Source organism: Caenorhabditis briggsae (genome assembly GCF_000004555.2).
Source record: "Caenorhabditis briggsae complete genome, chrII, whole genome shotgun sequence".
NCBI lineage: Eukaryota > Metazoa > Nematoda > Chromadorea > Rhabditida > Rhabditidae > Caenorhabditis > Caenorhabditis briggsae.
The window spans coordinates 9,125,603-9,142,888 of NC_013486.2; positions in this window are offsets into that span (position 1 = coordinate 9,125,603).

Below are 17,286 nucleotides of genomic sequence, written 5' to 3' on the forward strand. Positions count from 1 at the left end.
GGGCGCCTAATTCGAAAAAGTGATTCAAATCAAGTGACTGCTGGCAGTTAGAGCCAAAACGCGAAATTCGTTTTTGACTTCTCCCAATATTTCTAAATCTATGTGAGTGTGCAATATAAAATTTCTTGAGTGACTTAGCCCTGGGGGTAGTGTGGAAAATGGAAATAATATTTTCTCCAATTCAAATTTCATCAGAAATTGACTTCGGGGCGGAAATCCAATTTCTTCCTTCAAAAAGAAGCTCCGCCCCCTTTTTTTTTCGAAAAGTCTTCTCTACAGTAGTCTTCTAATTTTTTGAAAGCATTTCTGTGCCCCGCGGCAAGATTTAGAAGTGCCATGAAATTTATGAAAAATGACAAGTTTTGTGCCGTATATAGCGAAGGATCTAGGTCAAAATTTCCAAGGATAACTATAAAAACAAGATACGTAACCGAGTCAATCGGATTTTTTCCTATCCAAATCTGATCCAGAATTTTGATCTAAACAAGGAATTTAGGAGCCCTTTCAATAAGCTTCTTAGCTTATTCAAGCTATTCTCAAAAAATATGTTTTGTTTCTGATAGTGGAAAAAATTTAAAGAAAATGAGACAGACTAAAAATCCTATGGGGAAAAAATCCAAAATCGACAATTATCAGTTTTTGCTCGAAATTAAATTAGAGAACGTTGTTTAGTTATATGAACAAATAAAATGGGTTACTACAATCTGGAAATTAAGAAAAATTTGAAGATTTTTTGATTTTTTTGTGGAAAATGGAGTGGATTAGAAAGTTCTAGACACTACGGATCGTGGTAGAGTACAATATGAGATTTGGAAGAAAACAAACAAAATGGGCGTGGTCTTTTTTTTTCAAAATTCATCCTCAAAAGTTTTAGAAGCGTAGGATCTTATGAGTTAAAGGAGGCCAGACACCAAAAAAAAGTTTTCCTGATATTTTGCATAGAGAACCCCCATGAGGGGTTGAACTCATGACAGGCAGCTCAGGGGTACAGCGCCGCTACCGGCTGAGCTACGGGGGCGCGAAGGCGCCTGACGACCGATGGTTTACATAAGCGCGGCGCGATTTCGGCCCCCGAACTGCCCCCGAAATTTTTGCTGTCTCGCCTCCTTTAAGATTTTACGAGTTTTGGAATTTCAGAATTTTCAGAACTTCATAGTGTCTGGATCCAAGATTTTTAGAAGCATTAGAGCTCTCTTCCGAAAATCCTAGAATCTTAACTTTTTTGAATTTCAAATTCTTTGAATCTTGGAGTCTAACTATAAGATTTTTGAAATCAAGTCAAAGTTAAAAAACAATTTTTTGACATCAATTGAATAACAATAAAAACCCGGGCGAAATAAACGAATTCAGTTCATCAATTATCAATCAACAAAAAAACGAAAAAACTCAGTCTATCAGTTTAATCACTTGTTTGGGGGGTTTTTTTGATAAAAAATCGCGAAAAAAAGTGAGGAGAGTGATATAAATGATTCGGCGATCAGTGACGTCGTATACAACTTGACTGATCCACTCCCTTTCAAAAATTTACAAAATATAAAAATGAAAGAGAAAAGAAGAAGAAGACTGTACACAAATTTTTTTTGGAAATATGCCAAAATATTCTTTATGTCCCTGTCCTACGCCCCTTGTCATTGCCAATAGCGGCTTGTTTATCCGCTTCGGTGCGTTTATTTTGTCAACGAGATTAAAACAGCTTGTGTCCCGCCTGTCTCCCCTCTGGACGGTAAAAACTATTTTACGGTTTTGCATATTGGTTGGCTAGTTAGCGAAAACGAAACTATATGAATATGTGAAAAAACAAAAAAACATGGTAATTTGTTATGAAAATCCTTCTATCTCCTCTCGAACCGTCCGCCCTCCTCCCGTTCGAAAATTGATGTATCTCACTCTAGTGGTAATAGAGTAAAGCCAACAAGTTTTTTATAGATTTCGCGCCCAATCATTCGGGATAGTTTTGGATGGAAAACGAAGGATGAGGAGGGGGAGGACGAGGAACGGGTAATTTGGCGTTTCTTTTTTAAGGGTCTAGCTTTGGCTACTCACTGAAAAGGGAGAGAGGAGGTTTTTGGAACATTATCCAGTTGGATAACGACTAATTTTTTCGGAGAGGGGGGGGGGCGATCTAAACCAATCAGCTGATTTGATGGAAAATGAAAGGGGCGATGGAAGAAAAATGAATGAACGGAAACAAGGAAACAAGTATAGTTAGAAGAATTTTTGAGAAAATAGTGATAGGAAGAAATCAGAGTACCAGTATCGAAACATGATTTGGATGGTTTCGGAAAACTGGGTGGTCAGAAAATGTTTTTTTTAAGTTGGTCAGTTGGAAATTTGATTCATAACAAGTTCTTGTACAAAGTTTGGCTCCTGTTTTCTAGAGAAAATGAAATTTGGGTTGTGTTTCCTAGGATTTCAAGGATTTTGGAATGACTTCAAATTGTAGGCACGAAAAAAACCTAAACGGAAAGTGAATTTCCAGATCTCTGAAAATGTATGGCTGGAAGAAAATGTATTCGTGGATCCTTGAGAATTTTCACACCTAGGCATACAATAGCGTATTTTCTCTAATAGATCCGTTTGATTTGAGCTCAAATTTCTCGATTCCAGTGAAAGATACCAAACATTTGTCAACTGATAAAATATTGGTGATAATAGGATGAACAATTTATCTGTTAATCGCTTTTTGATATCTTTCACAGGAGCCGAGATAATCGATGGTTTGGGGTGGTCTTCTATAGAGGGGATACGGTAATCGAAATCCCAGTTTTTTGAAATGTCAGCTTCAGAATAAGTTAGGTCTAGTCAATGACTCAAGTGCAAAACCGAAAAATCAAGAAAATTAACGTAAAGTGACGAAAAAGCGAACAACATAATCAGAAGAATGAGAAGGAGGGCGAAAATTGGAGGATAGCGAAGAGAAAATCAAATCAAATTGGAAGATGTTGAAAAGAAGAATCAGAAGAAGAAGCTTCAACAGGTTACGTCACCACCCGAATGAAAATGGCCCACCTAAACCATTTCTCTTTTTTCTTCATTTCCTATGTGTTCAAGTTTTGAAGAAGAAGAAGGGTTAGAGATGATGTTGTCAATTTGACATCACCCAACCTACCGAAGATAGAGAGAGAGAGAGAGAGAAAGGAGAAGCACTTCCAAAAACTGTCGGCTTCTCCCTTTTTCCCACCGCAAAAAGAGATTCAAACAAATCATCTGTTTCAATGGCTAATCACCGAAAATCGCTTCTTTTTTTCCAAATTACAATCAACTGAAGCTGAAGAAGAAGCTGAAGCTGCCTAACATATCTTTGGAAATCAAAAGAGGGCAACGCGAAAAAAAACCGAAAAAAAACCGGGTATTCCTATTCGAAAATATTGTATAGGGTGAGGGAAAACTACAGTATGCTAGGTCCCTAGAATAAAGCTAACCGTAAAATTTGTAATGGAATGGACACCATGCTGTCAAGTTTGAGCTCAATTATCTCAATTCCTATGCAAGGTACCAAAAAGTGACAAACTGACCAAATAATATTAAAATTATGATAAACAAATTATCAGTTGACCACTTTTTATATCTTTGACAGAAACCGAGAAAAATTAGCTCAAATTTAGAAGTTAGGGGCCCTTCTATTAGAGGTTTTACGGTAATCAATTCTAGTATTTAAGTTTGGAGTTTCAAAAGTTTCGAATTCTCGCCACCAAGGAGCTGCTACTCGCACCACTTGACTACTATTCAAACAAATAAAAAATGCCATAACTCTCTCTACAATCCATCCGAAGCTCCGCCCAGTTTTGTCGACCATCACAAAAAATCTTGAAACCATTTGATTATCTCTCTATATGGGAGTTTTTGTTAAAAACAAGAGAGAATGATGAATAACTGGTCCTATGAACAAATCGTAATTAGAATGGAAGGCCGGAGGGGGGAAGGATCCAAAATGTGTTCGAAAAATTCCAGTTGCGGTTTTTATTTTGCGGCTGCTGCTGGTCATACGCAATCCATTGCGAAAGGCTAGACAACTAACAAAATATGTACAAGCATGATGTTCGACAAGTTTATATTATTGTTATTATCCGAACACTCTCCTCCTCTCCCCACCCAAAGCTACTCTCTCATACGAACCAAAGCCACTCGAAAAAAACTGTACAGTAATCTCAAAAACTTTCATAATTTTTTTCTGGCTTCTCTTATTTCTCTCCCCCATTTATTCATCATCCACAAGGCTTGTCAATTAAGAAGCGAGAATCAATCTGGTTTCGTCTGTGTGGTCTTCCGCAGATCCCCTCTCATCTCTTTTTGTCTTATTTTCCCAAAAAAAAAGGAAAATTTTTAGGAGGACGTCAAATTCCAAGATACTTTTTCGCACCACTATCCAAATAAAGGGACAACTCGAAATAGGTGCCCACTCAAGGAATGGATTGACCGGCTCCGATAAGTCTACACTTGAAACAATTTGATGATCTTTGAGAAAAAGACAAAAAACGGAAAGGTTCAGTGTTCAGAGAGAAAAAGGAAGTGTTCTATTGGAGTCTAGGAATCAATCTCAAGGAGATTTTAAAATTGGATCAGAACAGAAATCAAGACCACCTGGACAAAAAACGCTGAGGACGCTGAGGAAGCGGTCAAAAATTAGGAATTTGAAAAACTATAAAGTAAACAAAAAAGTCATCCGCCTGCACGCAACTGATAAACCGTTTTTTTTTTGCGGTTTTTTTGTTTTATATTCGACATCTTCTAATTCTAAATTGTCGTCACACCGCCTTATCGAAAAAATTTCTCTCTGGTTTCGTTTTTTTATCCGCACAAGGACAACATATTTTATCAGAGAGTGTGTCGACGTCTTCCGCACCAGGCGCCACACTCTCCGAAATAAAATTTCAACACCTTATCAATTGATTAAAAAAGAGAAAAGGGGAGGTTTGGAACTAAGAATTTGAGAAATCGAAATTGCAACAAGCAAACAAAAGGGGATTCTGAATCATTACTAGTAGTATACTCACCAATTCTACAGAGTCTCTTTATCTCCGGAAAATGAAACTAGTTCGATATCCTGAAGACGTCAAAGAAGCCGATGGGAACTGAAGACGTCGGAGGAAATGGGCGGAGTCTCTGAAGTTGAATAGAAGAGATCCGGCCTGAAAGACTCAGAAGTTTGGTTTGTACAGTAACGGGAAAAATTGAGCGCGAAATATACGAAATTTGAGGATTGAGGAAAACAAGACATGACGAAAAATGAACACCGGAATTGAAGCCAATTTCGAAGAAAAGAAAAAATGCGAAAAAACGGTTTAAGAATTTGAAAACAAATTTTGATACACTTTACTTCTTGATACATCCGTTTTTGCCCTTTTCCACCGCCGCGAACAGCCAGTCTACCTGACCGCGGGCCCCCGCAAAAACGAACTTTTGAAAAGTTCAGATAAGATATAAGAAAGTGTACCGGGTGGCGATGGAGGTGGCTATTTTTCAGAAGACGTCAGAAGTTTGTAAGAAAACAGAAAGAGAACAGGATTAGGGTGGAACAGAAGGTAAGGCACGTGGTTACCGTAAAGCCTGTATGCCTAATTTTGCCTAATTTTATCAGTTGACACATTTTGAGATATTTTATAGGAGCCGAGATAATCGAACTCAAACTTGACAGAAACCCTTGTATTAAAGGTTTTACGGTAGCTGAAAAAGCTGCAATGGTAGAATTTTTTTATCAGCCTGTACACCAAAAAAAATCAAAATAAGACATGCCGCTTGAAGCTAGGACCTTAAGGTTAAACACCCCGACAGGTAAGAAGCTCCAAGCGTTCAGGTAAATGCACCATCCAAAAGTCGCACAAAAAAACTGCACACCCTGCACACCACACATACATACATCACAAAAAGTAGAGAATAAGAAAAAGAGAAGCTCCGAAGCAATACAAATTTCGATGGGGGATGATGGACGCATCCCGCGCAGGAAGGTCCTCCTCCTCCTTCTTTTTCCGAACCATCTCCGATTAGAAAAACGAACGGGGAAAGGGGGAGGAGTGGAAAAAAGAGATAGAAGAATAAGAATATAAGACACACACATATAAATTGCGCAACCCCTCTCATCGAAGGACGTTCGGTTTCGAAGACAACACACATAGAGAGAACCGGACCACTCAAACCGGACGAGAAAAAAAAGACAGGCGGTCCAACGAATTCGATATCGGCTAGACCTAGGCTCATTAGAATTCATCAAGGAGTTGGGTCGAAAAAAATTTGCTGGTGGCAGGGGTAATTGAACCCTTTTGTACACCCATTCCATTTCCATAGAGCCAGATTCATCAAGGACCAGGTGGCCCAAATTACGGGGCACACACATTGTGACAAGCTTACGGAAGCGGGATAAAAAACGGAAGTGAAATCGAAATTAGTCTATATGACAGAGCTCCCCCAGAAATTGAAAGTCGTTTAACGTTTTGGGGCGGACAAATTTATGGGGTGGGTTGGTTGGATATATAGATTGAAACGAAGTTTGGGGCGAGAAAGAGGCTGAATGGGATTGAAATCAGAGGAAATTGAATTTCAAAAGCGTGGAGATATTGGAGGTGACAAGTAAGAGAGCCCTAATAGTAAGAAATCTATGAAAGTTTGTAGCTAAGAAGCTAGGTTTTTCAAGGGATCATAAATCAGATGCCAAACTTGTTCTTGGGAAGTGGCCTACTGTAGGTAAGTGGGGTACAACCATGGTTGAGAACCTAAATCAGAGAAGCTCTGACCACCTGAAACTCTGCGAATTGGCTTATCAAGCACACATTCTCAGACTGGCTAGCTTGGTCTGGGACTTGTCTAATATTTGAAATTCGTGAATTTGAAACATGTAGAATCCTCTAACTCCCCCAGCTATCAAGTACAGTAACCCATGAATCTAGATATATCTAGAAGGCCATTCCTTGTACAAGATCAATTAACGTTTTTCCCCTCTTTCCTTCGATTTTGTCTTTTGCCCTTTATCCTTTTCCTCCAGAGATTATGATCACCTATAAGTTCCTCCGTTTTGATGACCTTCCACTCTCTCTCTTCTCGCAACATAGAATTCATCCTTTATTCATTTTTCTTTCTCTCACCCGAGAAAGACGGACCACCCATTACAAAAGTGACATCATTTTTTGTACGCTGTCTCTTTTTCTTCATTCACCGAGAAGAGGTCACCTCTTCTTCCCTACCTCTTCTCTTTCTAAATCGAACGGAAAAATGCAAACACATGCCCCCCTCCCCCCTTCATCCTCCAGGAGGGTCCCCTCCCTCTACCAACTGTTCCTTTGAAACGGGTCAAAAAACTTTAGCCCGGTTTTCTTGGTATCTGGGTCTCTGGGTCAGCAGCTTCGTCTAAGTACACAAAGTGACCCACTAGGAGAAATTGAAGGAGAACGGCAGCGTGCCCGCGCAAACGATTTTTTGTGCTCTTTGTCTTTTCTCCAAGTTTACCGGAGGCGCTAGAGAGTGTTAGAAATCAAGAGAGCCCTGAGATATTTCGGTGTTCACTTTACCTAAAAGTAAGAGCTCGCTCTCTCTCTCGGCGGTTGTGGTCTCCCGGGGAGAGCAAAAGTAAACAGGTAGGACGGGAAAATTTGTATATTCATATATGAATGGTGTGTAGGTGAGAGAGAGAGAGAGAGTTTTTGGTTGGCAATGTGTACACTTTTGTGTCGATGTGCTTTCAAAACAGGACTTTTTTGATTGGAATATTGGAAGGGTCAGGAGAGACGGTGTTGGAGGTGAAGAACCGAAGGTGAAAGTGCTGAGTCAGAAGGTGCAAATGGAATGGGGCAAAGGTGTGAAAATTGAAGAAATATGCATGGGAATACTGTAGTATGGGAACCAAGGCTTTCGAATCAGGGCCGCGCCATTTTCAGTTCAGGTACTTCTGAAATAGGTAGGATTCGGCGGCCTAGAGGCCCTGATAGTTTTTGACTGGCTGTGCTTATATTCAAAAGAACGTAGTGATTGGTCCACGGTAACATACAGCAGGCCTCTATCACGGCCGGCCGCGGCCCTGTTTCTGACAACCTTGATGGGAACAGCTAAATTTTAATAACCTAACCCACAGAATTTCAATTTCCAAAGATCTCAAAAAACCTATTTTCAGACAAAAAGTAAAGTTTTCAGAAAATAGGTGTCTAGAGAGGGTTGTTATGGCGAGAAATAAAATACCGCTTCCATTTCAGCCAAACTAATCACATGAAAATACAATTTCCGAAATTGAGCATTTTTGATTGTTTTTTTCGTATTACAAGACTCAGAACGTAAAGCCGCCTCGACACAGGTGAAGTGAAGTCAAGAAAAATAAAGAATGGAAATTGAACAAAAAAATTAGTTAGACTGGGCGCTTTAATTTCCGGTACTAAATAAAAATTTCATGAGCCAGAAGGAGAAGCTCATCATTGTTATAAAAATCGTAATTCAGTTGAAAAGCAAAATTTATAAAAGGGGGAAGCTACGCCGCTTCTAATCAAAGTTTCTATTCAATGAATAGTATTCATGCTAGTTTTAGATTTTTAACAAAAATTCGAAAATGGGTCGGTGAAAAATCCAGAAAACATTTTTTGAAAGGAATACTTTTGAATACCACCCCAAATTTTGAATAGGCGCAGGTGTTCCTAACCTCATATAAAGAAATTTTTCGAAAAGTGGAACCGAAAAAAGGAGAGAAGGAAAGGGGCTTGGATTTTTTTTTTAATTTTGGCATACCATCCTATTGAATGCCAAGGTGGGGTCATTTTTCTGAGAAGTAGGTTACTGTAGTTATCCGAAAAAAACGAGTTGAGTCGACGGCATCCCAGATTTTGACCGATATTTCGAATTTATGAGTTAAAGGAAGATTAGAATCTCCAAACTCAGAAATTCAGGAGTTCAAAAATTTAGAAATTTCGAGAATCCAAAAATCTGAAAATCCAGAAATCCAGGAATCTCAGAACCCTGGAATCTCATAATCGAGGACATCCCGAACTCTAGAAATACAGGAATCTGGGAATTCAGGAATTTTCAAATCGAGGACTCCCAAAATCTAGGCATTTTGGAATCCAGAATTCCAGAAATATATTGATTCAAGAATTCTGGAACCCTAAATTCCAGAAATTCAAAAGTACTGGAATCTCAGAAGTCAAGGAATCTAGAATCTAGAAATACAAAAATCCCAGATTTCAGAAATCCGGGAATCTCAAAATCAAGGCATTCTGGAATCCAGAATCCCAGAAATCCAAAATTCTAATAATTCGGGAATTCAGAAATGCAGGAATCCAAGAATCCAGCTTAACCGTATCTAAAAACAACCCAAATTTCGAAAAGACAAAAGAAATCAAAAATGTCTTCCGTTTTTGCAGAAACTGATTTTGTCTGTTACCCCAAACTGACCTAAATTTTCTTCGTAATCATTCTCATGTCGCGCCTTTTTCGTCGAAAAGTTTAGAAACGGTTTTGGAAACAGACACACGCACCCTATCCGTATCATCAAATTGATGACCTACACTCCCATTTTTCTTATCTTTTATTTCGAAAAAAAAGAAAGATTTTGAAGATGGACACGAAACTAACTGGGTGGTTTGAGATAAGATAACATTGTTTTTTTGTAATCAGTGAATAGTCAAAAATGGTTTTTTGATTTGATTGGAAAGTGCACTGGAGGGGTTGGAGAAAGCAGTTGACCTTTTCTAAAAAACGGAATATTTTATTCCATTGACCGCCCAACACAACAAAACATACAACACCAAAAAGAGCACACATACCTCTTTTTCTCTCCAAATATTCAAATTGATTCAAAAAGTGATAGGAATTCTTTTCTGATATTTTTGAATAAAAATTAGGTAAATGTAGCGAAGGAGAAGGAGAAGAAGAGAGAGCAAACAGCGGAATGGTCAAGAAATTTAAAATTTTGAATTTATGAGTTGATAAGAAATTTTGGAAACCATAAACTCAGGAATTCAGGAGTTAGAGAATCTAGGAATATAAATAAATCGAAAATCAAAAAATCTAGAAATCCATGAGTCTCAGAACTCAGGAATCTCATAATCGAGGAATCTAGAAATCCCGAACACTAGAAATCGGGGAATCTCAAAATACAGGAATTTCCAAATCGAGGACTCGCAAAATCAAGGCATTTTGTAATCCAGAATTCCTAAAATGTAGGGAATCAAGAATTCTAGAACCCTGAATTCTAGGAATCCAGAAATTCAGAAATCCAAAAATCTAGGGATCTCAGAATCCAGGAATCTAGGAACTTATGAATCTAGAAACCGAAAAATCCACGAATTCAGGAACTTCGAAATTCAGAATTCAGGAATGCAGAGATTCAGGAATTCAGAAATCCAGGTATCCAGGAAGTGGGGAACCCAAAAATACAGGTATTCAAGAATCCAGACATCCAGGAATCCAGAAATCTAAGAATTCAGGAATTCAGGAATCTTAGAATTCTAGAAATCCAAAATTTCAGAAATTCAGTGACTCAGAAATTTTGGAATCCAGGGATGAAAAAGCCGGAAATCCAGGAATCCAGGAGTTAGAGAATCTAAGAATCCACCAATCCAAGTTTTTTGAGAGTTAAAAACCGGGGAAAATCGGAAGCTGAAAAAATAGTTAATTTAACAATTTGGAAAGCGATCAGTTTGAAAATTTGTTCGAAATTTCGAAATCTGCTTCTGTCATTTTTTTTTTGAATAATTTCGAAATAATTTACATTTTTGAATTTAATTTGGCATTTTTCTACAACCTCTCTAATTGAAAGTCTCTATATCTGAAATAAAGTAGAGTATGAAAATGACCGATTCATAAATATTCTTCAAATTTTTCTGCATAATTTGTTGACAACTCATAAAGCAAACCAATGGATACATAAATTGAAGGATGAAATTTTAGAGAATTCTTGAAATTTTGATTTAATGATATTCAGAATTTGCAAACTCTTGCTTTTCTCCCTAACGTTTTCTGAATAGAATTAGCATCAATCTTCTAATACCTCACCTACTGAATCGTTTGAATAGCGACGAAATATAAAACAAGGGGTGAAAAATAAGAAAACGGATTATTTGGGTTAAAGAGAAATCTCTAAATTCTTCAAATCTTTTTCCAATTCAAAGAAAATTTCTTAAGAAAATTATTATAGTGAATCTGGAGATTAGGTAACAAGTGACGTCAGTTTTTGAAGCAATACAAAGAAAGTAAAGTTTTCTGATTTTCAAATATTTTTTTTTCTCAATTTTCAAACCATGATGATGATGACTGGCCGAAAAAAAAATCAAAAAACGGAACAATGCAGTCAAAAAAACTGTACAATTGTATTTCTTTTGAAGATTGGAAAAAAGGAGGAATTGAAATTTGTTTTCAAATTAAACTTTTTTTCTGAAAAGTTTCAGTTTTGAAGAGAAATATAGGGAAGTAGAAATAAAGGAACTTTCGGAACCTCAGAATCTTAAAAAAGAATAGTAATTAGGGAATCTAAGAACACAGTGTACCGGAATTCAGGAATACGAGAGGCTGGAAACCGAGCTGTTCGGAATTCGGAATTCCGACAATTCGAAAATTACAGATTGCTTATTCGGAATTCGAGTTTTTTGGGGATTACGGTAATTGATAATTTCAAGAACGGAGAATTCTGAAATTTTGAAATTTTCCAATTCGACATTCCAAAAAATTCCGAAAAGGTCATTCTAAACATCTCTGGTCTGGAAATCCGAGGATCTGAACATTTGGGATTCTCAAAATGTTTATCAAATCTTGAATGACCAAACCAAATAGAAAAAAGGGCATACTTAATATTGGCCCAAACTTTTATGGCCTACTAATTTGGATCATAAAACCTTAAAAATTCATAATAAAACAATGAAACATTACTTACCAACCTTTTTTTATTACTCAAAGTAAATACTGCCTTGTCGATATATTCAGGAAGTGATTCAAATATAAAATTGCTAAATGGAAGATCCCTCCCCCTAAAAACGAAAGAGAAGAAACCCTAAAATTTCTTGTGTTCGACTAATAAAATCTCATCAAATGAAATCCAACTTGGTCATGCTCGAAACTCGAAAATGGGGGCTTCTTCGTCTATATAATGTTATTAAAATGAGTCGTTATAAGTTTTCCCCCCTGCGTACCAACATCCATCAAAATGTTAGAAAACTTATCATAATATTATTCAATGCTAGTAGGATTAGGACCAAAAGATGAGGAAATACGACATCGTTTGTAATTATGAAAGATGTTTCGGTTTTCTCACCTAATTATCTCGCACACAAACTGCGAAATTTCACGAGAAAGAACCAGACACTGAACCACTTGACTACATGTAGACGTATACTACACAAATTATCTTCATGAGATTCTGAAGATTCTACTGGATTTCTACTGGCTGAGAAAAAAATTGAGAAAAAAGAGAGAACCTTTCGGCTTCATGTATATACGATTTGTTAGTCACATTTATTACAGACTTTTTTTCGCGTCATTTCTGTTGCTTCATTGTATTGTATTTGATGAGTTTTATGAGGAATCGAATGGAAGGGGGAAATGGGGATGGCGTAACTTTTTGAAGAGGTGGATTGTGTAAATCAAAAATGAGACTAAGACTGAAAAGATTTGAGAGGGGTCTGAAAGACCGATTGAATTCGAATACGGTAAAACCTGTGATAGAAGGGGCAGTAACTTTCAGTAAACTTTTCTCGGTTCCTGTCAAAGATATAAAATGTTGTCAACTGATAAATTGTTCATAGTAATATCAGAATGGTTTTATCCGTTGAAACGTTTTTGAAATCTTTCATAAGAATAGAGATAATTGTGCTCAAACTCGGCAGTGTGGGGGCTCTTCTATTAGAGGGTTACGGTATTTTAATACCAGCTTGTCATGAGATTCAGAATTAGAAATATTGGGTGTTTAATGTCGATGCTTCAATTCAATGATTAGAAATTTAGAATCTGAAGAATTCATGGAGTCCGAGTCTTCCGAAAAAGTGGATCGAATCGTCGAATCGAGAAATTTCTGAAATTCTGAGTTTCAGAATCTTATCATTATAAAATTTCAGAGCTCCGAGTCTAAAAAAACATGTTGAACTTGAAACACAACATTTTAAAAACTCTAGAACCAGGAATGGAATTCCCAAAATGTCATATCGTCAGAAATTGTGAGTTCTAGATTCATAAAAGGTTTTCGAAAATCTACATTTTTTAATTTTACAAGTTTACGGAATCCTAGGAATTTACAAACCAATTACTAAATTTCGAATGCCTAACTGTTCATAAAAGTTCCACTTGCCTATTAGTCTCTCAAAACAAAAAGTAGTTCCCGGAATATTTGCCAAACTTTATTCTCCTCCCTCCATCATTTTTTCTGTATTCAATTTCTCCCATTTTTGCTGAATGGCCACCAGACGGTTTCGGGCGGTGGTCACTCTCAGACTCATCAAAACGACTCAACGAACAGAAAAAAAAACGAGAAGAAAAAAACGATAAAAGAGAGAATCGGAGACAGTCAGCCTCCGGCATGTTATGTCCGTGTTGTAACGAGCTCCTTTCTCTCTCTGGCTCCTGTTTGTGTGTTTGTATATTGTTTGTATTTCTCATTTCCATTTTTCTCCAATTTTTTTTTTGCCTTCAGCTTCAGCTTCAGCTTCTACTAACACATTTCCACCCATTTTTCACAACTATCTATTCATGCCGTTTCTTATGAGAAAAGTGGGCGGAGCTTATATGGTGTCTTAGATGAAATCGTCATCAGAGACGAAGGAAGAAAAACCAGCTGAGTGAGGCAAAAAAGGAAACGAGAGAAAGAAATGCTCATCGATCAGTTTTCAGTTTTTTTATGAGAAAATTTTTTTGTGGAGGAAACAGAAATTGACAGAAAAAGAGGCCTGAAAAAAGATACGGTAGAGAGAAGGTGGGGAAAATGAAAAGTAGACAGACGCTAAAACTAACGATTCTAGTGAGTGAGCTCATCTAGTCTGAATCTATAATAGCCAAGTCTATAAAAATAATATAGGAGTCGGGACTTCTCTAGAATTTGAAAAGAGCAGTTCAGAAATTTGGCTCCGAGTCATTTCGAAACCGCGGTAATACAGACTGAATTTCAGACTAAAAAAAAATTGTTGGGGTTTTCAAATATGGTTTTTCTGATAGATCACTTTCTGAAACTCGGAAAATACGCAAAATATATTTTTGGAAAAGTTGAAATTCGATTTTTTTTTGTATTTCAAAACGTGCTATATCAGAAAAATTTTCAAAATCCAAAATTTTTTTAGTAGTCTGAAAGTTATTCAGTCGGCTGTATTACCGCGGTTTCGAAATGACTGGTTTCAAAGAGTCGCAGTTTCGAAATGACGCGGAGCCAGAAATGTGTATTTTCTCAAATGAACAGTTAGTATGAAATTTCCGGTCTAGATGCCAAAACTAGACAAATTTAATCTGCCACGTGGCATACAAAAAATTGTTCTGCCCGTTTTCCGGAAAACATTGCTTATTTCAAATGATGTGACTCATGTTCAAGTTACGTTCAACATTTTGAAAAATCGTCATTTTTTATACTGGAAGCCAAATTTCGAAATTACGAAACTTGCTACATTCTCGGTCCGATCGATATCAAAGTTCAAAATGTTCAAAAATGTCTAATGGAATCTGACACTCTGTCGCCTGTTCCCTTCCTAATGATGCTATACAGACTGTCTATTTTCGTAGACAACTTGGAAGAAACACTTTTTTCGGCTTCTTCTCTTCTTTTCTCAGCCTCCCGCGTCGGCTCTCTCTCGTTCTTGCCCTTCTTTTTTTCCAATATACAATGTTTGCTGAAACACAAACACAAACACAAAAATGTACATACCTGTTCCACCTTATCCAAATAGAGGTCAGCGGTCAGTCTCTCATAAGACTCTGCCGAGAAAGACCTCAAGAGAAGGAGAAAAAAAAAATCAAGAATCTGAGAATCTTACTCATCTTACTAAACATTGATCTAACTTTCAAAAAATAGGCATTGCCGCTTAAACCCAGGTATTCTGAATCAAAATTTATGGAATTATTGACTGAGCTACAAATGACAAGTTTTGTGGTAACGATTTTGTAACCAATAATTGTGAAGACGTTCCAAAATCAACACAACTTCCGAAATGACTATATACAGGTGCTTAAGGAAAAACGTCCAGAAGCCAATGTTTGTGAATTTTCTCTCTATAATTGGAGCAAATATTTGAGAAGAAAGAGGGCTCTTTTGCTTCTTGTACAAAAGAATGGAAATGGAGAATTTATGGTTTCAATAGACTTGATTCTTTTAGGATCGAGAAAAAACATTCCATGATTTTTCGGACTTTAGGGGAAATTTGGGCTACTTTTTATTAGGCAACGGTTAGGTTTTTAAGTTGAGTATGACAAAGAAGATCGAAAATTAGGTCGGAAAGGATTGAGGTAGGAAGGGAAATTTCAGATGGTTTAGAAAACATAACGATGAGTCTGAAAAACAAAAGAACCTTAAAATTTGTAGGGACCAAAAAAATGTTGATTTGACCAGGACTGAAACTACGGTAAAACCTGTAATGAAAGGGCCTTCTTATCTCTCAACTTTGAGCTGTTTTTTTCTTAGTTCCTGTAGAAGATACTAAAAAGTTGTCAACTGATAAATTGTTCATCATAATATCCCAACCATTTTATTAGTTGACACGTTTTTGCAATCTCTTAAAAGAGCCGAGATAATAGAGCTCAAACTTGATTACTGGTTTTACGGCATATCGACTTTGTTGTTTTTGAATTTTCCGAATTTTTAATTTTCAAAAAATTCTAAAATTATTCAGATTCGGGTACGGCAAATTCAAAAGTTGAAATTAGAGCAAAAATTTTTCTAAAAAGAAAAAAAGACTCGAAGAGCAGTGATGCATGTGAACGCATGCTCAAACGACTACGGTAACGTTGGGATTAGGAAAATCCATTCAACGACAAAAGAATAAAAGAAAATCAGAGAAAAGAAGGAGGAAAAACTTTCCGAAATGGCTTTTGGGAAAAAAAAGTGGCGAGGTTAGGAGAAAGGGGGCGGAGTCAAGTCTAAATTAGACATTGACCGATGGGCGAGTAAGCGAGAGAGTCAGACAAGCTGCTCCTCTCACAGCGCGAACCAATTTCCGAAAAAATTTCTGTGGCTCCGAACCAGCAGTCACTAAGGAATGCGGTGTCGAACGAATCGAAATGTGGGAGGAGCTTGGTGTGTGGAGGCGGCTCCCCCCACCCAAATACGGGCCAATGGCGGCTTTAGTCATTTAAAAAAGAAAGGGGTCCCGCTTGTTTGTAAACCGAGTGAGTAACTCTGGTTCGGCAATTCTCAAGAAGTAGGGCGAAAGGGGCGGAGTTTCGAAAATTAGGTCGAAGAGAGTTGAAAGAAGGGCGCCGCCGGCACCCAAATGGCGGTGTACGATGGTGGACTGTATGAGTCAGTTTGGAGAAAATTTGAACATTGTAATGTGATGGTGGTAGTGCCAAGCGAAGTGAAAGGAACTATACGAAATTCTCTTTGAACATTTGAAGGATGGGAGCTGGGAATCTGAAATTAAAAAGAGTTTAAAATTCGAATAATTGAGTGTCAAAAGCAAAAGAATAAATATAAGATTCGAGGGATTGAAGATCAAAAACAGATATATAATAGGATATCCGGAATGGTGACCTATAATTCTAGGAACGTTCAATGCCCTAGGATTTCAAAAAGTGGTGTTGTCGACCGCGAAAACTTATTGAAAACTCGGTAGCCTAGAATTACAGTGTTTGGATTCCTATGTCTTCTCATAGATTTGAACGTAATTAAAATCCTCTAACTTCCAGTGACCAACTTGAAAAATCGAACATTTTTGATACATTTTTTAGATCTTCAAAAAATTACAGTTCGGAAAAAAGAAAGAATCTTTCTTTTCAAGGATACCTTTCTGAATCACATCTTTAAAAGCTTTACTTAAAATCACAGGAATCTAGGAAATTTCCAACCAACACATGATTCATTTTTTCTTATTCCATAGAATTTTTTTTCAGAAAAACTAGCCTACGTCCGCCTAATCTATTATTCCAAAGAGCCAATAGTTTTTAATATCTTTTCTTCTTTCACCCAAATGAAAATAAGAATCCATATGAAACTCACTTTTGAGCTTAAGGCGACAGCTTAACTTCTTCTTTTCAGATTTTTAGATGACGTCAATCCCACCTGAAGTTCCCAATTTCTTTCAACTAATATCATATTAATAAATATTCGTATTTTTCTTGTTATGAATTTCTTATTTCTTACTACAGTAACCCTTTTTGAAGCTTGTGCCAATTCGAAAAACACATGGGAAACCT